This window comes from Microcaecilia unicolor, chromosome 7 (assembly GCF_901765095.1).
Source record: "Microcaecilia unicolor chromosome 7, aMicUni1.1, whole genome shotgun sequence".
Taxonomy (NCBI): Eukaryota; Metazoa; Chordata; class Amphibia; order Gymnophiona; family Siphonopidae; genus Microcaecilia; species Microcaecilia unicolor.
Genome location: NC_044037.1, coordinates 307,183,922 through 307,205,384, shown reverse-complemented (window position 1 = coordinate 307,205,384; position 21,463 = coordinate 307,183,922). Strand labels below are relative to the sequence as shown.

Here is a 21,463-nt window from a genome sequence, read left to right as displayed (position 1 = left end):
CCCCCTCTTGGCAGCCCTGAGTCTGTTCTCCGTTGCCTGTGTCTAAGTGCAAAGTTGAGGGTGGGATGCTGCTGCTAGACTGGAAGAACTGCTCAGCTTGAGTCATTTTAGCCCAGGCCGCGTTACAGTAAAAAAAAAAAAAAAAAGGGGGGGGGGGGGGGGGAAGAACTATAGGGAAGGAAATGACAAGGATAGTTCAGAGGTGAGTCCTGGATTCCTGACAACTCGATTGTGTGCATATTGGTACCTGCAGCCTCGATTTCAATCGGCAGAATCAGGGACTAGATGTACCTCACGGTTGTGCGCGTTTACAACCAGGACTGACAGCGTTTCCTTCCTGGAGCTGGGTAACATATGAATAAAGGAAGAAAGCAGAGCATGAAAAACAGGAGAATGAATAACTGAGAAGAGGGAAGGGGATGGAGGAAAGGAAAGAAGAAAGCAAAGTGACAATGGGAAAGGAGATCGAAAAGTAAGATCTGCTGAAGAAGAAAAGGGCTTAGAAAGTCATGGATTTGGAGGTGTGGGGGGGGGGGGGGGTCTGGTGTGCAGTGTTCCACTAGATTTCATTCAGTAATATGTCCTGGAGTGACTGGAATTATTAAAATGACAATGAATAGCCACATAGGCAGCCCAATGGTCCATCTAGGCCTATGACCCAATTCAGGTCACAAGTACCTGAGAGAAACCCAAATAGTAGCAACATTCAATGCTACCAATCCCAAGGCAAGTAGTTGCCTCCCCAATGTCTCTCTCAATAGCAGACTATGGACTTTCCCTCCAGGAACGTTTTTAAACCCAGCTACGCTAACTGCTGTTGTCACATCCTCTGGCAACAAATTCCAGAGCTCAACTATTCTTTGATGACAAAATATTTCCTCATATTTGTTTTAAAAGTATTTCCATGAAATGTCATCGAGTGTCTCCACCTCACTAGACTGAGACATGGTCTACAAACATCTCTAGAATAAGGGGGGAGAGGGGGGGGGGGTTGAATTTCTAAAGAAAATAGTCCCAAACACCGCTTTAAAAAATATTTCAAGTCTGCTTAAAGAACAGTTACACAAGCCTCAATGTGTCCCACATGTGGGGGTGGGGGGGAATGGGATTTTCATTTTTTTCCCCTTTCACTTTTAAAGTTGAGCTTGGATAAGGCTCTTCCTCCACAATATTATTCGCAGAGAAAGACAATTTATGGAGCTTTTTTTCTGTTAAATGTCCCCAAACAGGGGTTCTAAAGAATTGTCAGAGTATTACAGTCTGAGTCACTGCCACAAACATGATTAGCAAGGACTGAAAACACTCAGCAGACCAGGCACTGAGCCATGTACCCCAGCCACACAGGGCTCACATCTGGGTTAGACACCTTGTCCTGGTCCTCCCCTGCCCCGCAGCCAGACCTCTTATTCATGTATTAACCCCCCCCCCCCCCCCACACACACACACACACACACACTGCTCTACTAATGCACCTCACTTCTTCCCTGCAGCACCTCCTGCTATTCCAGCAATGACACCTCCCCTACCCTACTTCTACCACCGTGCCTCAGTCTACTACTAATCATTTCTATAGCGCTACTAGATGTACGCAGCGCTGTACACTTGAACATGAAAAGACAGTCCCTGCTCGACAGAGCCCTCCCCCCCCCCCCCAATTACATTAGTGTGCCTTTAGCTTAAGGCTGCCAAATGGACCAGATTCAGCTGAGATTTGTAGTTCCGATTCCCCATTGCAGTCACTAAAAAAAAGCAAGACTACAAGTCCCTGCATGCAACAGAGTAAACCCAGGACTGGATCAGACCTGTCCTGTGAAAGAATCTGGATCCAGTTGACTGCCTTAGGCCCTCTTACAAGGGATTGTTGTGTCTGGGATCCAGCAGCTAATCCTTTTCTCCTGCTGGATCTCCTCAGCTGACAGTGAGGGCTCTCAGTTTTTAACTATCCAGTGCCCCCGGGGACACCTGCCTTTGAGATCCCTTCTGTCCCAACCGGGCTGTCTTCATAAAGCTGGTTCATAAATACCAATCAATCAATAAATAAATAAATAACAGAGCAAAGAGCAATTTCACACTCTGACTTGCGTGGCTGCTTTTCACTCACTGTTCATTTAAGCAAAACCATGCTTCAGACTTTTAGTAAGCTCAAAGCATAGCTGAACGGTAATAAAAGCCAGAGCACTGGCACAGACCCAGCTACAAACGCATCTTCTCCAGCTGGTTCTGTATCACACACGCATTACAAGCACAGAACAATTTACAGATTATACCAAAAATGTACCTAGACTACATCTCCAGCCTCATTTTCCCCTGCTTATCCCCTTTTGCCTCATCGACCCCTCCTCCAATGCTCACCTACCCTTACTCACACCTCTCCTACTCCCTTCACTCTTGCCCATCCCCCTCCGCCTCATCTACCCCTCCCCCAATGCTCACCTACCCTTACTCACACCTCTCCTACTCCCTTCACTCTTGCCCATCCCCCTCCGCCTCATCTACCCGCCAATTGCTCCCTTACCCTTGCTCATACTTCTACGCCCCTCATTCCTACATTCTTATTTCTTTTATTACTCCGATAATACTCAACTTATTTCTCTCCACCAATACTTTGTAATCCCAATTACTATGTAAGCCGCATTGAACCTGCTTTGAGTGGGAAAGCGCAGGGTACAAATGTAATAAATAAATCTCTATTGCAAATGCCTAATACCCAATAGACTTCACAAACCTTGGCTCAATCAGTCTCCGTTAGCTCTTAATCCTTCCTCAATGAGGGTTGAAAAGGTGCTTCTCCCATATACCCTGGTCTACAAACTTTGAACCCCCACCTCACCCCTATGTTCAGAGATCTGAAACAGCCCCCAGAAAGTTGACCTTGAAGGGTATTTATTTATTTATTAAGCACACTCAGTGCCCCCATCTGCAGGGATACCTCATGAGACACACTTGCTGCTCCCCCCCATATCCTCTCCAAACCAAGCGCACTCTAAGAAACACCCCACCTTTACCTGAGCAAACTGTACCTCTGTTAGAGGGCTTAAATTAGTGCTGTTAAATACCTTTTCCCTGTCCCCGTTCAGTTCTTTTTACTCCTACCTGTCCCCTCCTGTCAGCAGCTGCTTTTAGCCTTCCCCAGCACTTTGTAAGGCTGCCATTTAAAGGGCCACACCCCAGGTAAACTGCTTCTCCACATGCATATTGAGTAGATGGAGATTCTTGGCTCCTCTGAAACCCAGGCCCAGTTGTGGCTTCCAGGATCTGCAATCTCCTGATATCCTCAGGTTTTCTGTGCAAACGTCTGTGTGGTCAGCCACAAGGCTTCCAAGTGAGACACTCCAAAAGGCAGCTTCAGGGCAGTCCAGATTTCTGAGCTTGCACCACAGGGCATTGTGGGAGTTGTAGTTCCAGCCTCTTCCACCGCCAATGAGTGCCACATGCACCAGAAAGTTTCAGGATGGGAATCTGAGAGACTCAAGGTCTGCCCCCTCTCACTCCTGCGTTTCCCATTCTGTTCCCTCAGACTTTCTTTGGGGCGTTTCCTTTGTGATCTCATTCATGGGTCATGGATCATGGATTTGATACACTGCCTTTCTGTGGTACAGCCAAAGCCAGTTTACACATTACATACAGGTAAACTCTTGGTCCCTTGTACGCTCACAACCTACATTTTTTTGTACCTGTGTCTCCTACCTTTCCTTTTCTATCATTTAGCTTTTCTTTTTCACCTTCTTTCACTTTATACTACCTGACATTTACCGACTCTTCCTTTCTCCCCCTCCTCTCACACACAACTGACTTGCCTTGTCTTAATATTTGGGTAGGGGTCATGCATTTGATATACTTCTCTGTCCCTAATGGGCTCACAATCTAATCCTAATACACACACATCCTCTCTTCTCTCACAGGTCACCTTCTCACACATTCACCCGTCCTCTACTCTCCATGTTCTTCTCCAGCTATTCTCCCCTGTCCCCTTCCCTTCTTCCATCCCTCCCTCAGTTAATTGGAAGATGAGACAAGCCCAAAAGCTTGTCTGAAGGGCCCAATTTACCTTGGGCTGGGCAACTTACCAAGGCCGTAGGCTCAGGGCATCTGGTAAGGTTCTGGGAGGATTGGGCTTGCTGCAAGAGGCTGGCTTAAGTCCAGGATGGGCAGGGGGATTGGACACTCCAAATTAAAACAAGTTTTCCCTCCAAATCCGTGAACCCCTAGTGGGCAGGTGACAGAGAGGGGTGGGCTGGCTGCTGAATATTTATTGTAGCCCCTCCGAGGAGCAGGGCTTTTCCAGCTCCTCATAGGTAGCTTAACCTCCCAACCTATTTGTAGTTGTGGTACGCTGGATCCGGTGAGGCTGGGTGGGTTATAGTTGGGGTGGTTAGGGTTGTCGCAGCGGTGGACTCTTGAGCTACAGAGGTTGTAACTCATGAAGGATGAGACATAACAAGAAGCAAGGGAGCAGATGTGATTATCACGGTGGGTCACAAGACCCAGTTAATCGGCATGGAAGCCCACGCCTGAACCAGGGCTCTTGCTGACAAGGCGGAGCTGTGAGAACTGAGATCGGCGGTGATGGAATGGTGATGGACATGCTACTTAGCTGATAAGGCGAGAAGCTGTCGGAAAGGGGTATTATGTTCTCTAACATTTTAAAATGTAGCTCGAGATGTGACTGTTCATATTTGCTGTTACCAAGTTAAGAGTTGTGAATAACAAAGCTGCGGCCTACTGTTTACTTCCCAAGTGTGGTTAAATTATTCTGGGCAAGGTTAAAGCTTAAGCATGTAGACCTGGAAAGAGAAAATATATTTAAGTGAAGAAGGTAGAGGGCAAAAGATAGTGGGGGGGGGGGGGGGGGATCATGACACCGCTGGCAAGTCCTAGCTCCAGTGCTTAATTATAATATTTAGTATTCATGAACCACTCATATAGTTTGCTTTAGAGCTGTTTATGAAGATCTAAATTAAACTCCATAACTATTGTAGATGGAGTTCATTGTAAGTGTGAAAGTGTCAACACATAGAACTTAAAGGGACCTCATTCATGTAGAGTGGGAATGCTGGAAGCTGAATTAGCACCTGCATCGCCCTAATATTAGACAATCAGGCTGAGTCGTAGCACAGAGGGAATGGAGAATTCAGGAGACTACGCTTCAGACTTCCATATTTTACCTTGATAAATAATGTGGAATTAAACAGAGACTCACGGCCAGTAATGGCCTCTCTCTAGTGATCTAGTGGGTCAGTCACTGGAACAAAGAGCTCTAGGCAAGATCTGTATCTCCACTGCCAGAAGCAGACTGACAAGGGAGGACTTTTCAAACCTGTCCTGGAGCCCCCACGCCAACTTGCAAAACTGAGCCTCCAGTGAACGCCAAATGTATCATTCATTGGGGATGTCCTGAATTACAGAGGTATACTACAGAACCGGCTCGACTGCTGATAATCCCAGGCTTTGGGAGGCTGGTTCCATGCACCCGGCATGTACTTTTTGCTATATCCATGAAGCCATGTCTTCCATATGCCCAGTAGATGTGTGTAAATATAGCTTCTACCATTTCACCCACCACCCTCAGGCTCACTGGTTCTAGGGCTTTCCACCTTCAACCCTTCCATTCCATTGACATGGGAGGATGAGGGAGTCCCCAGCCATGCTGATGACACTGTTTTCTGTCTTATTCACTGCCCAGTTCTCTCCCGAACCCTTTTTCTGTGGATGTAGCTGATCCCTTTTCAGTTACATTTAGGTACAGAAGATATTTGAGTTTGAGGAAAATCTGGACATTGTTGCTGATACAGAGACATGGTTCAATGATTTCCATGAATGGGATGTGACCACACCAGGCTATTATAGTCTTTTTATGAAGGATAGGGAGGGCCGAAGAGCTGGAGGAGTGGCTCTGTATGTGAAAAACAATATCAGAGCGACTGAAATGCTGGGAACCTGGGGAAAGGAAGAAGCTCCATAGATTGTCCTGGAAAGAGAAGATGGAACCTGTATCCATACAGGTGTTATTTGCAGACCTCCGGCACAAGTGGAGAAGCTGGACAAGGATCTGATAGAAGATATTCAAAAGCTTGGTATGAAAGGGGAGGTACTATTGTTAGGAGATTTTAACTTGCCTGATGTGTCTAGGAATGTCTCGTTGGCAGAATCGGAAAGAAGTACAGAGATCGTGAATGCCTGTCAAAGTGCCTTGCTCAGACAACTGGTGATGGAACCTACGAGGGAACGGTCGTCGGATCTAGTGCTCACAAATGGAGGAAGTGTTTCCAATGTCCGTGTGGGTGTCCACCTAGATAATAGAGATCATCATATGATATGGTTTGATATAAGGGCAAAAATGGAGTGCAGACACACAAAACTGAAAGTACTGGATTTCATATGTACTAATTTTGGTAAAATGGAGGAATACCCGAAGAAGGAACTGATGGCATGGGTAGGTGCAGGTGAAGTGGAAAATCAGTGGTCCAAGCTGAAAGCTGCTATAAATATGGCAACTGATCTTTAAGCAAGGAAAGTAAACAAAACCAAGAGAAAACAGGAAGTCTATATGGTTCTCCAAAAAAGTGGCTGAAAAAATAAGGGCAAAAGAGGCTTTGTTCAAGAAATACAGAGGAACACAACGAGGGGATCACGGAAAAGATTATTGGATTAAACTCAAAGAAGCAAAGAGGGAAATACAGATAGCGAAAGTGCAGGTGGAATTAAAAATGGCTAAAGGTGTTAAGAGGGGTGACAAGACCTTTTTCAGATATATTGGGGAAAGGAGAAGAGATAGGAATGGAATTGGTAGACTGAAAGATGCTGAGAATGGCAATGTGGAGTGTGATGAGGAGAAAGCAAACGTGCTAAACAAATACTTTTCTTTGGTGTTCACGGAAGAAAATCCTGGAGAAGGTCCACAGTCGACTGGCGAAGGAATATCTGGGGATGGAGTGGATATTGTGCCATTCACAGAACAAAGATGTATACTGAGGGACCACAGAGAAGTCCTGGCGGGACCTCTTAAGGATTTAATCAATAGAAGGGAGAAGTTCCTCAGGACTGGAGATGAATATTGTGTTCAATTCTGGTCCACCACATCTCAAAAAAGATATAGTGGAATTAGAAAAGATACAGAGAAGGGCAACAAAAATGATAAAGGAGATGGGACGACTTCCCTATGAGGAAAGGCTAAAGTGGCTAGGGCAGCTTGGAGAAAAGATAGCTGAGGGGAGATATGATAGAGATCTATAAAATAATGAGTGGAGTGGAAAGGGTAGACATGAATCGTTTACTCTTTCCAAAAATACTAGAACTAGGGAGCATGCAATGAAGCTACAAAGTAGTACATTTAAAATGAATTGGAGAAAATTTTTCTTCACTCGACGTGTAATTAAACTCTGGAATGCGTTGCCAGAGAATATGGTAAAGGCAGTTAGCTTAACAGGGTTTAAAAAAAGGTTTGGACGGCTTCCTAAAGGAAAAGTCCATAGACCGTTATTAAATGAACTTGGGGAAAATCCACTATTTCTGGGATAAGCAGAATAAAATGTTTTGTACTTTTTTTGGGATCTTGCCAGGTATTTGTGACCTGGATTGGCCACTGTTGGAAACAGGATGCTGGGCTTGATGGACCTTTGGTCCGTCCTAGTGTGGTAATACTTATGTGCTTAAGAGCTGATGTGGTCCCTCTTCACAAAAATGGAGACAGGGAAGAAGTGGGAAACTACAGGCTGGTAAGCCTCACGCTGGTTATAGGGAAAATAATGCAGTCACTGCTGAAGGAAAGGAAAGTTGACTGCCAATCGAATCTTATTGATTTCTTCAACTGTCAGTTTCGGGTCATTTGTGGTGACTCACTGCACAATGCATGGCTGTGTGGCGTTTGCTCTGCCCTGCCTAAGGGAACACATTGAGTTGGAAGTCGTATACTTTGGGATTCACATTGAGCCCTTTAATACCTCAACAGTATTGGAAACCGAGGAAGCTTTTCAATATCTCTGGGTTTTCTGGTGTGAATTGATTCAGTGCATTTCCCTATTGGACAATTTGGGGGATTTAATTCCTGCTCTAAATATATTGATTATATATATGAGGGGGTTTAATAGCGAGGATTAGATTGTATTATAAATAAACATATGCATGATATCAATTTGTTTCTTGTAAACACGTTTTCTACCTTGTTTGTTATTTATTATTCACTAGTAAAAAAGGCCCGTTTCCGAAACCAATGAAACGGGCGCTAGCATGTGGCTTTTTTTGTGTGTGTGTGTATGTGTCACAGAGTTATTTTGTGTGTGTGTGTGTGTGTGAGTGTGTGAGGGTGCGGTGTGTGTGCAGGTTGTTGATGTGTGTCTTTTTTTGTTTTGTTTTTTGCTTGGGGGTTGGGGGATGTGCTGTGCTGTCCTTGGTCGCTCTTTGCTGCTGGCTGGGTCGCGGGTAATCCTTCCAGCTGGGCCGCAGCTTGTCCTGTTCGCCCACGTCCCAGATGGTGACGGGCACGTTGTTTTCTGGCTCCTCTGACTCCATGTCAAGCGATCCCAAATATAGTCTTTGCTATAGGCCCTCTGGCACTCTTCAGTACTGGCATTAGGCATTTAAAAATTTCTCCCCCCCCCCCCTCCCGGTCTATTTTTGCACATACCCACAGCAGGAATATTCTTCTCTCGTTCCAGCGGTGGTTCTGTGCTCTCCGTGCTGCACAGATAATGAGCCATTCTGCTGTGGAATGCTCCTCCCTTATTGTCACGTAGTTTCCTCTGATTGGTCCGTCTTACGTTGCCTAGTGTTGCCTGGGAACGGTGTTGTGATGGTCCTTTGTGTTTCAGAATGTTGAGGGTGTTTTTTCTGATTGGTCCGTCATGCGAGGGCGGGGCAGAGAGATGGTCAGTGTTGTGGCTTCACCACCATGAATCCATGAACCCTTCAGTGAGTGACTGAGTGACTTCAGAACGTTGTCTTCAGAACGTTGAGGGTGAGTTTTATTATAGTAGATATTGCATTTATGATAATTCATTCATTATTTATATTTAGTTTCCTGTGATCAGTTTGTTAGTTAAAATTTAATGCCAAGAAGTGAAGAGTGATGCTCTTGGGGAGCAGAAATCCAAAAGAGAAATACCAGGTAGGAGGGGATCGGTAAGCTCGGCTCAGGAGATGGACCTTGGGATGATGGTGTCTGAAGATCTAAAGGTGACGAAACAATGTGTCAAGGCAATGGCCGTGGCCACAAGGATGCTAGGCTGCTTAGAGAGGGGTATAACCAGTAGAAGAAAGGAGGTGTTGATGCCCCTCTACAAGTCGTTGGTGAGGCCCCACTTGGAGTATTGTGTTCAGTTTTTGAGGCCGTATATTGCTAAGGATGTAAAAAGACTTGAAGCAGTTCAAAGAAAAGCAATGAAAACGGTATGCAAGATATACGAGGAGAGACTTACTGACCTGAACATGTATACCCTGGAGGGAAGGAGAAACAGGAGTGATATGATATAGATGTTCAAATATTTGAAACATATTAATCTGCAAACAAACCTTTTCCAGAGAAGAGAAGGTGAGTAGAACTAGAGGACATGAATTGAGGTTGGAAGAGGGCAGACTGAGGAATAATGTCAGGAAGTATTTTTTTCAAGGAAAGGGTGGTAGATGCTTGGAATGCCCTCCCGCGGGAGGTGGTGGAGATGAAAATAGTAACGGAATTAAAAAATGCTTGCAATAAACATAAAGAAATCCTGTTTAGAAGGAATGCACCCAAAGAAGCTTAGCGGAGATTTGAAAGCAACCTGGGGCAATTTTTTTGTTCTGTGCTCTGATGGTGGCTGGACAGATTCAGCTTCAGAAGTTGGAGATCAAGGCCAGTGCTGGGAAGACTTCTATGGTCTGTGCCCTGATCATGGCTGAATATTTTTGGATGGGATGGAGTGGAGCTTTTCAGGGGCTTTGACGTTACCTTCAGAAATTTTAGAACAAGGACAGAGCTGGGCAGACTTCTACAGTCTGTGCCCTGAGGGTGGCAGGGTTAAATCAGGTCTGGGTGTACATATGAAGTATCACAAGCCATATGTAATGGGTTTGTCTTGTTGGGCAGACTGGATGGACCGTACCAGTATTTGTCTGCCATCGTCTACCATGCTACTATGAGTCTGCAGCAGTCTGGCTTGTTCTGTTTTCTAGTCTGCAAAGTCTCTTTCCCTTTCAGAATCAGGAAACTTTCTTGGCATGAGAGGCTGTACATAAGAGGGGTAATGAGCACATGTAGCAGTGTTTTATGAAGTAGACTGTGAGCTCTGTGGAGCAGGGACTGTCTGTTAAATGATAAGTACTAAGTAGTGATATTAGTAGTCCAATTACCCAGGGTACCAGCTTTCAGAAACCCTCTTATATGGTGTGAAGCCCCTCCCAGTGCATCCCAGGATGCACTGGGCAGGGCTGGGCACCACCATTTTTGAGGCGGTGCCGATGGAAGAGGAGGGAGGCCACCTCCCTCCTTCAACGAAGGTAGGGGGTGGGGAAGAGGGCTACTAGACCACCAAGTGGGTGGGGGGGGGGGGGGGAAGGAATCTTTTTGCCCACTGGGCCACCAGGGCTCTATTTGAGGTGATGCTGGGGGGGGGGGGGGTTAAGGGGGCTGGAGACCCACTGGATCTCCAGCCCGGGGGGGGGGGGTTGACTCACGGCCCACTGGGCCACCAGGGCTCTATTTGATGGGATGCTAGGGGGGTTAGAGGGCTGGAGACCCGCCAGATCTCTAGCCCCCCCCCCGAACTTGGCTGTCAAACAAGAGCGGGAGGATTGCGCCTGAGTGCACACTGGGGCACAATCCTCCCGTACTTCTACCCTATGATCAGAGAGAATAGTGCTTACATTTGCAATGATATCATTTCTGATCATAGGGCAGGGGCGTAGCCAGACACCCAATTTTGGGTGGGCCTGGGCCCAAGATGGGTGGACAGAAGAACCTCGTCCCGTCCCACACTTGATTTGGTCTCTCCTTCTCTCGCCTGCATGCCATATGGTCTCTCAAATATCCCCCCTCTCCCGTATACCTTTTAAATAGCAGATTTTCACCAGCAGCGAGCAGCAACTAATACACACTGCTCACGTTGGCCCCACACCCTTCCCTCTGATGCAACTTCCTGTTTCCGCATAGGCAGAAATACATCAGAGGGAAGGCTGTGGGGCCGGTGCGAGCAGTATGTATGTCACTGCTCACTGCAGGCGAAGATCTGCTACTTACAAGGTATGCAGGAGGAGGGACACTTGTTGGGAGTTTTCGGCTGGTGGGGCATCATAGGTATGTTGCTACTGGGTGGGCCTGAACCCAAAGTGGGTGGGCCTGGGCCCACCCAAGCCCACCCTTGGCTATGCCACTGTCATAGGGGCATTTCTGTTTCTTTTTCTCCTCTTTCTCCCAGGATTACACAGAGTTTTTTCTGCTCATTCTTTGGTTTCCCTCTCGGTTGTAGGAAATGTTACTCTCTGATATTTTTGTATCTTGCACAGCACAGGAGGAAAAGCATTTTCATTCTCTCTCTCTCTCTCTTCACTGAACATAGAAACAGATTGTAGGAGCAGCTGTTTTTCCCCGGCAGCAGTGCAAACAGCAGCGGGTCCTTCTCCAACACCTCCCTCCACATTGATTAGGTTCTCTCCTGCTCTTTTGCTCATATGCTGCAGAAAGTTTGCATTTTTTAGAAGATGTACTCAATGCTAAAATTGTTTGCTTTATTGAAATGTTTGCCCTGCAGACTCTGACTGGAGTGAGACCATCTGTTTTCCCACAGAGTTCAATTACACTGCAGAAGAGACGGACTGTGCAGGGGGCAGTGGCTGGCATAGATTGTTCTATTATAGCCAGAGGCAGCACCAGAACCATCACTGCTGAGACAGGCAGACCTTGGCCAGAGCTCCTTGCTGTGACCATGCCTGCAAAGGATGGCGTGGGGTGGTAGGATCCAGGGAGCTGGCAACCCTTTCCCCTTTCAGATGCGCTGCAGGGAAAGATACATGGGGGATACAAGGATATATAGAGAGAGGGAGGAATTTGTGTGCATATAATTGAGGGAATAATATGGAGAGAGAGAGAGCGATCTGTGAGGAAATCAAGAAAAGACACTGCGGACAAAAGAGGGAGGCATACCAGGAGAAAGAGACAGACTAGTAGGAAGTTCTGAGGGGAATGAAAGAGGGAATATGGGGTGGGAGGGGGGAGAAGAGAGAGAGATAGCAGTAGAAGGTGCCCCATGGAATGCTGGTGGGAATCCGTAGGAAGAGTGAGCGGAAGGAGAGAGCTACCAGTAGGAGGTGCCGCAGGGAATGCAGGTGGGAATCTGCAGGAAGAGTGAGCGGAAGGAGCGAGCTACCAGTAGGAGGTGCCGCAGGGAATGCAGGTGGGAATCTGCAGGAAGAGTGAGCGGAAGGAGAGAGCTACCAGTAGGAGGTGCCGCAGGGAATGCAGGTGGGAATCCATAGGAAGAGTGAGCGGAAGGAGAGAGCTACCAGTAGGAGATGCCGCAGGGAATGCAGGTGGGAATCTGCAGGAAGAGTGAGTGGAATGAGAGAGCTACCAGTAGGAGGTGCTGCAGGGAATACAGGTGGGAATCTGCAGGAAGAGTGAGCGGAAGGAGAGAGAGACCAGTAGGAGGTGCCGCAGGGAATGAAGGTGGGAATCCACAGAGCGGAAGGAGAGAGCTACCAGTAGGAGGTGCCACAGGGAATGCAGGTGGGAATCCGTAGGAAGAGTGAGTGGAAGGAGAGAGCTACCAGTAGGAGATGCCGCAGGGAATGCAGGTGGGAATCTGCAGGAAGAGTGAGCGGAAGGAGAGAGCTACCAGTAGGAGATGCCGCAAGGAATGCAGGTGGGAATCCGTAGGAAGAGTGAGCGGAAGGAGAGAGCTACCAGTAGGAGATGCCGCAGGGAATGCAGGTGGGAATCTGCAGGAAGAGTGAGTGGAACGAGAGAGCTACCAGTAGGAGGTGCTGCAGGGAATACAGGTGGGAATCTGCAGGAAGAGTGAGCGGAAGGAGAGAGCTACCAGTAGGAGGTGCTGCAGGGAATGCTGGTGGGAATCCATAGGAAGAGTGAGTGGAAGGAGAGATGAACGAAAGGAGATGCCAGTAGGAGGTGCCGAAGGGAATGCAGTTGGGAATCCGCAGAGCAGAAGGAGAGAGCTACAAGTAGGAGGTGTCGCAGGGAATGAAGGTGGGAATCCATAGGAAGAGTGAGCGGAAGGAGAGAGCTACCAGTAGGAGGTGCCGCAAGGAATGAAGGTGGGAATCCACAAGAAGAGTGAGCGGAAGGAGAGATGAATGAAAGGAGATGCCAGTAGGAGGTGCCGAAGGGAATGCAGTTGGGAATCCACAGAGCGGAAAGAGAGAGCTACTAGTAGGAGATGCCACAGGGAATGCAGGTGAGAATCTGCAGGAAGAGTGAGCGGAAGGAGAGAGCTACCAGTAGGAGGTGCCGCAGGGAATGCAGGTGGGAATCTGCAGGAAGAGTGAGCGGAAGGAGAGAGAGACCAGTAGGAGGTGCTGCAGGGAATGCAGGTGGGAATCTGCAGGAAGAGTGAGCAGAAGGAGAGAGCTACCAGTAGGAGGTGCCGCAGGGAATGCAGGTGGGAATCTGCAGGAAGAGTGAGCGGAAGGAGAGAGCTACCAGTAGGAGGTGCCACAGGGAATGCAGGTGGGAATCCGCAGGAAGAGTGAGAGACTTTTGATTTTTAGAACAAAGTAATAACAAGATATAAATTATATCACAGTTGTATAAACCATATTATTAGTCCATTTTGCTTTAAAAAAGTATACCAAGTTTATTGTTCTTTTGAAATTTTATTTTATTTATTGCATTTGTATCCCACATTCCCCCACCTATTTGCAGGCTCAATGTGGCTTACATAGATTTGTTAACATTGTCATTTCATGATATCAGATACAGTTAGTAATGTGTGAAGATCGAAGAAGGAGGAGAGTGATTAGGGTGTTTAACACGCACTTTGACCACAGAATGAATGCTGCACTGAAGCCCTGCATCTCCTCCTCCAGCTTTTTCCAAGCATCAATTTGCCTGCTTCAAGAGGAAATTCACAAAACACACAATATCTGTTTTGAAACTGAACTAGAATGGAGAAATCAATGCTGGCAATGAAAAATAGTTCTTCATAAACTTCACAAGAGGTTTTCTCCTAGGACACTGTAGAAACGTGTGAATGGTGGTTTATCTGTCTGAAGAAATGGGTCTCTCGTACCTTAGGCTTCAGTTATTTCACACTTTGGAGGAGACGGTCCATGCCAGAGGACTGGTTTATACAGTGATCCCCAAATGATATCCAGAAATTTCTTCGATATTTGCATCTAGAAAGAATAAAAGCTGACTACTTAGCAGGTTTAGGAGCTGCCTGCGGTCCCTCGAATGATACTCTGACAAGGGATTCTGTAAGAAGTAGTTGGACTAGCCCAGTGGTTAGAGCAGGGGATTCAGGGTTTATTTATCTACTAGTAAAAAAGGCCCGTTTCTGACACAAATGAAGTGGGCGCTAGCAAGGTTTTCCTTAGAGTGGGTATATTTGAGAGAGTGTATGTGAGAGTGACTGTGTGAGAGAGAGAGAGAGAGAGAGTGAATGTGCGAGTGTGTGTGTGAGAATGAGAGTGTGTTCAAGTGCGTATGTGAGACACAGTATGAGAGAGAGAGTGTGTGTTTCACACAGATACAATGTGTGCGAGAGAGAGTGTGTGAGACACAGACTCTCTGTGAGACTGAGTGTATGAGACCAAGAGAGTGTGTGAGTGACTGTGTGACACATAGAGAGTGAATGTGATACAGTGTGAGACATAGAGTGTGTGAGAGACAGTGTGAGAGAGAGAAAGATGTTGACTGTGAGAGAGAGAGAGAGAGAGTGAGTGTGTGTGTGACAGAGATACCTCCCCCCCCCCCTCTGATGTCAGCCCTCCCCTCTCTCTCTGGTGTCTGAGCGTTACTGTGCAGGACGCTGAGCTCTGGCTGTGCTTCAAGGAACTGACCAATCCTATTTAATAGAATGCACCTCCAACATTCTGAAGCCGAGAAACCCCGTGTGATTGGTCACTTCTGCTTGTGACGAACCCGGAAGTAGGTGATGTCAATTCAGGAGATGGATACAGAGAGCAGGAATGCCTCAGCCATGCAGTAAGCTTCAGAATGTTAGTGGTGCGTTTTATTATATAGGATTTGCTACACTTGTATCCCACATTTTCCCACCTATTTGCAGGCTCAATGTGGCTCACAAAATGTTATAGCAACATGTACACATTAAAGGATAAGAATTTCAAAATATAGATACAGATGGGTACGTAGACTATCAAAGCAATCATAATAACGGAATAATAATTTTACAATTGTTACAAATAAGAGTGCATAAGTAAATCATATTGGATTGGAAGTGGATTGAAAGATCAACATAACATAACATAATGATATCAGGACAAGATATAATATTCAGTCGTGAGGATGTAATTAGGATGAACTTAATAGTTGTAATTGGAATAATTAGGAAGTCAGATCGTTATGGGGAATCTTTATTGTACGCCTTTATGAATAAGTAGGTCTTTAATAACTTTCAGTTCAAGTTATTTATCCTTCATTATAGTAGATGATGGCAGAAAAAGACCTGCATGGTCCATCCAGTCTGCCCAACAAGATAAACTCATATGTGTATACCTTACCTTGATTTGTACTTGCCTTTATCAGGGCACAGACCGTACAAGTCTGCCCAGCAGTATTTCCCGCCTCCCAACCACCAGTCCCGCCTCCCATCACCGGCTCTGGCACAGACCGTATAAGTCTGCCCTCCACTATTCTCGCCTCCCAACCACCAACCTCTCTTCCCCCACCTGCTCCGCCACCCAATCTCAGCTAAGCTTCTGAGGATCCATTCCTTCTGCACAGGATTCCTTTATGTTTATCCCACCCATGTTTGAATTCCGTTACCGTTTTCATCTCACCCACCTCCCGAGGGAGGGCATTCCAAGTATCCACCACTCTCTCCGTGAAAAAATACTTCCTAACATTATTTCAAGTAACTTTCATTGTAAGCCCTCTATAGCCAGGTTAATACCTACTGTAACTCACCATGAGCCAAATCTAAATAAATGTCTTTATTTAACAGTTATTTCAAAGCAGATGCTCTTTCAGAGAAATCAGAGATCTGTCACTTTTTCCCCTCATTAACTTTAAAGTATGAACCCTGGATTCAGACACTGTCCAGATGAAACATGTCTGTGCCTTATGCAGATCTTACTTTGGTAATAGTCCTCTGGATCTCTTCTTCCCTTCGACAGGAATATACTGACATTTCACAAAGCGATCAGGGAGATGCTGTTCAATCAGTTTTTGTAATAGGATTTGATTGTTTTATAATTTGATGTGTATTTTTGACGATAAGTTGTCTGCTTGCTTAGTTGCCTTCTTGTCTGATGTTATAATTTGTTCTTTGCTTAGAAAGTCATGATGAATAAATAGATACATAACAGCACATTAAACTGTGCAATTTGTTGCCAGAGGATGTTGTCAAGGCAGTTAGAACAGCTTAAAATGGGCTTAAAATGGATTTAGACAAGTTCCTGGAGGAAAAGTCTATAAACCATTCTGACTCGGGTAAATTTGAGAAAGTTACTGCTTATGCCTGGGACTGAGGGACAAGGAATGTTTATTTAACATAGTAACATAGTACTACACTTGATCTTAGCCAAAAGGCCGAGAAGCGATAACAACATAGTAACATAGTAAATGACGGCAGATAAAGACCTGGATGGTCCATCCAGTCTGCCCAACTATTTGCTTCTTACTAGCCCTCACTTGAATCAGATATCAGAGCAGTCAAACTACAATTACCAAGAGTAACCAGACAGTCTGAGAAACAAGATGGGGAAGAAAGGAACAATATCCAGCCAGATAAATAGCATCATAGATCTAACGATTTTAATAAAAAGGAGAAAAAGTAAGAAAGAACAGGGAAAGAAGTGTCAGGAAACAGCTATTAACCAGGATCAGACAAACAGTATTCCAGCAACCAACTAAACTGGTCTCCCCCACCAAGTAGACGCAACGTAGGTATGTCCAAGGCGCCATTAATTGACAAGTATCTGCGTGAAGTCGGTGCCATTCTGTAAGGTAAATCCCATGGTGCCTCAGTGCAAGTTGGGTGCACACATGGGCGGAGCATGGGCATCCTGGGCGTGTCTCCCTGTTACGTGCATGGTTTATAGAATAAATTATGCACGTCACTGGCACACAGATGCGCCAGCTTATGCCTGGCATTGATATGGTGTAAGAGGGTGCATTAAACAGGGGTGTGCCAAGGCTCATATATGCGAAGATGCAGTTAAAGGATTGGTGCTAGGCGCGTGGCATTGGGGTGTCTGTGTAATTGTACACATTTACAGTGGCCAAAGACCTGGCCTACGTACAGATGTCGACTTAAGCTGCTATTGTATATGGACATTTATGTGCAAAAGTATCCTTGTAGAAAAGGGTCACTGCCCAAATGGAGATGCCCCGTTATCGAACTGCCTCCATGGTGCTGTACCCGGGTATCTTCCAAATGCGCACAGGCTTTCCTTCTATTTCCCCCTTTTCTGCCTAAACAGCATATTGAGATATATTGTATTTCTACCTCTTTGTTTTCTGCCTTTGTCTGTGTTTGTGTCCTAGTCCAGACCATTAGTAATTTACTTAATTCTTGTAAACTACTTAGATAAATTTCTTTGACTTTGCCATACGTCAAATAATGGTGATGGTGATGATGACGACAGGCACCTAGCACAAATCTCCCATGCCAGCACATCTTCCAAATCTCATACAGCAAGGAACTTGCCTATGAAAAGACTTCACCCTAAATACTACAGTGGGCCCTAGAACATCAATACACCTATCAAATTGGACAAACTGAAGAAACCAGATGGCTACATAGTAAATTCATATAAACAGAATACATGGCCTCAATCACACAAACACAAAGCACAAACAGACCCTTATTAACACATCTTGAAAATAGAAATCTGTAGACAAAAATTGAACTTAAACCCCAACAAGCCAGATGCAGCATGCAACGCAACATCAGAGAAATAGAAAGAGAAGCATTTTCCCCTGGACTGTGTAAAGTACTAAAACAGAAGAAGTTGGGGTTGGCATTGGGGGAGGGTGACATCAGGGCTAGAGAGGACCCCGAGCCTGTCTAATACTGAATGCAGCCTACTAATAGGCTTTGATGCCCCTTTCAAATTTCTGTCCTGGGACACAACCACATTTAACATCGGTCCTGGCAGATAAACATTCCATAAACTTGATCTTTTCCAATCACTGAATAGAAAATCATTTTTTTATACCTTTGTTGTTTGGCCATTCCATTTTTCTAATTTGTGTTGGTTCCAGACTCTGATTTCTGCTGTCTTCTGTCTTTTCTTAATTCTATTCCAGGGTCGCTTTTCAGTTGACAGCATCTCTCTTCTCCTGTCTTCACTTCCTCCCCTACATCCATCTCTAAAATTGATCTTTCACGTCAGTGTTATTCCATATGTTTATCTGCTTCTCTATGCAGATTTCAAACATCCTTCATAGCAGCCAGTCCTCAATCTTCCTACTACTACTACTTGACATTTCTAAAGCGCTACTAGGGTTACGCAGCGCTGTACAACTTAACATAGAAGGACAGTCCCTGCTCAAAGGAGCTTACAATCTAAAGGACACGTGAACAGTCAGTCTGATAGGGGCAGTCAAGTTGGGGCAGTCAGGATTTCCTGAAAGGTAAGAGTTAGGTGCCGAACACAGCATTGAAGAGGTGGGCTTTAAGCAAAGACTTAAAGATGGGCAGGGAGGGGGCTTGGCGTAAGGGCTCGGGAAGGTTGTTCCAAGCATAGGGTGAGGCGAGGTAGAATGAGCGGAGCCTGGAGTTGGCGGTGGTGGAGAAGGGTACTGAGAGGAGAGATTTGTCCTGTGAGCGGAGGTTACGGGCGGGAACGTAAGGGGAAATGAGGGTAGAGAGGTAATGAGGGGCTGCAGACTGAGTGCATTTGTAGGTAAGAAGGAGAAGCTTTTTACTGCAACTATCCACATCCTTCCTTCTCTTTCCATCACCCCAGCCAACCCATTTCTCAGTCTCCCTTTCTCTCTCCTCCTCCCTGGGTCCAGCATCCCCCTTTTCCCCCCATCCAGTGTCTTATGTCCAGCATCACCTTCTGTCTCCCAGTCCCTTTTCTCCAGGTAGTCCAGCATCTCCCCCATCTGTATCCCTATTTCTGCCTCATCATGTCTAGCATGTCACCTTCAAGTCTTCACTGTCCACTCAGTGCCTTCAAGTCCACCATCTCCTTTCCTGCCCATTGTGGCACTCCGAGTCCAAACCTGTAACTGCAAGAGCACTGATAGTAAAAGACACGAGAGACCTGCCAACACACACAGCAGCACAAAGCAGAGGTAGGCCAGAGAAGGAGCAGACTCAGGGTTCTCCACAAAGCGATTTATAAGAATATAAGCACTGCCATACTGGGAAAAGACCAAGGGTCCATCAAGCCCAGCATCCTGGCTTCAAGAACCCGGCAACCCCCCCCCCCCCCCAAAAAAAAAAAAATTTAATAATGTTCAATGGACTTTTCCCTCAGGAATCTGTCCAAACCCCCTTTAAATTCCGTAAGGCCAGCTACTGTCACTACATTCTCTGGCAACAAGTTCCAGCGTCCAACTAGGAGTGGCCTAATGGTTAGGGTGGTGGACTTTGGTCCTGGGGAACTGAGAAACTGAGTTTGATTCCCAGCACAGGCAGCTCCTTGTGACTCTGGGCAAGTCACTTAACCCTCTATTGCCTGCCTCGTTGAGCCTGCCATGAGTGGGAAAGTGCAGGGTACAAATAAAAAAAAGAACTACACACTGAGTAAAGAAAAACTTTCTCCTGTTTGTTTTAAATCTACCATATTCTAGCTTCATCTTGTGTCCCCTGGTTCTATTGTTGTTTGAAAGTGTAAACAAACGCTTCACATCTGTCCGCTCTACTCCGCTCATTATCTTGTAGACTTCTATCATATCACCTCTCATCTGTCTTTTCTCCAAGCTGAAGAGCCCTAACCTTCTCAGCCTTTCGTCATAGGGAAGTCGTTCCATCCCTTTTATCATTTTTGTTGCCCTTCTCTGCACCTTCTTCAATTCCTTTATATCTTTTATGATTATTCACCTGACTTGGCCAAGTTTCGGCACTTAAGCCTTCGTCAGGGGTCAATACTTTACCAACAGAAGCTCCTTCTTCATAAAAAAGGAATTGAGGCAAATAAACATGCATCCAGTGTGACCATCAAACACTCGCTCGCTGGACGCAGACCGTCATTATGCCTTTAGCACAGACATGCTGAAGCAGTACTGATTTTGCCCCCCTCCCAAAAAAAACCCCAAATACATGAAGACTTTGTTGAAGGAGAAAGATGAACCAGCGAGGGACCAGCATCGCTTTAATGTTCTTGTGTGGAAAGTAGGTCCCACATGCCTTTTACTTGTACCATGGAACTCCAGTGGGCAGGAACTGGAGATTAGGAGGACAGCTGCCGCTGAGTTTGTCGGTGAGCAGCAGAAATCCTGCTCTTGTGTTAGCGGTTTTCTGTCTTGCCAACCTTCAGCTTGTCATTTAGAAAAAACAGGGGACCACATTGGGATGAGCTGGGGGAGGGAGAAGAAAACAGAGGGGTTGGAAGAGAGACAAAATAGGAGACTGATGGGGGTCGCTGGAAGATTACCAGATAACTCCTGGTTATTGGGGACAAGATAAGTCAGTCCTGGTTTAGACGGGGTAAAATCAGGATTGGCTCAATCTATGCTGCATTACGTATTGTATAATTGACCTGCAGCCATCTAGATAGCTGTTTTGGCTTCTATATTTATTTATTTATTACATTTGTACCCCGCTCTTTCCCACATACAGCAGGTCCAGTGCAGCTTACAAAGTAAAAGAAAGCATCTTACATGGTAAACAATACAGTAAAAACAAGAAAATGTAGGAACAGTATTATAAATTGTGATGATCACAACTACTTACATTATGAAAGGCATTACAAAGGACATGTGAAAAGAACGTAATGAAGTAGAATAGGGAAGGTAGACAAGGATATGATAGGTGAAAGGGAAGGAGAATGGGAGGGAAATGGTAAAGGATGGAGGGAAGAAGATGAGGGATTAAGTATAACATTGGGGTCAGAGTAAGCGTCGACCCCAATATCAGCCCCCAGAATAAAATCCAGCTCCTGCCAAGCTGCTACCTTTTCACTTTCCTCCCCTCCATGCCTCTGGTCCAGCATCTCTCTTTTCTCTTCCCACCCCTCCCCTCTCTCTCCTCACTCGAGTCATTTTCGTTGCCCTTCTTTAAGCGTTACTCCTCTGGAAATCTTTGTTTGATCCCTTGCTGTCATGATTCCTTTCAATATACTCTCTGCTGGTCTTTGAGTCAGAACTCCTGTGGTCTAGCCAGGCATTTCCTTCACC

The 21,463-nt window shown here is 45.9% G+C and overlaps 1 protein-coding gene and 1 pseudogene across 4 annotated transcripts in view; both read right to left on the bottom strand.

The window, feature by feature from the left end:
* The window catches only part of LOC115473810 (rac GTPase-activating protein 1-like), an 83,905-nt gene extending 80,745 nt beyond the window's left edge, over positions 1 to 3,160 (bottom strand). For 2 of the 4 annotated variants that reach the window (XM_030208923.1, XM_030208926.1), the window contains exon 1: positions 3,057 to 3,093. The gene's annotated coding sequence lies outside the window, so the exon portion shown is untranslated. Of the gene's footprint in view, positions 1 to 2,725; positions 2,813 to 3,056 lie in introns of those variants that run through there. The other 2 variants (XM_030208924.1, XM_030208925.1) reach the window with 2 other exon arrangements.
* A 13,483-nt stretch (positions 3,161 to 16,643) lies between these two features.
* On the bottom strand, positions 16,644 to 16,711 carry LOC115475213 (annotated as a pseudogene).
* Between the last annotated feature and the right edge of the window lie 4,752 nt (positions 16,712 to 21,463).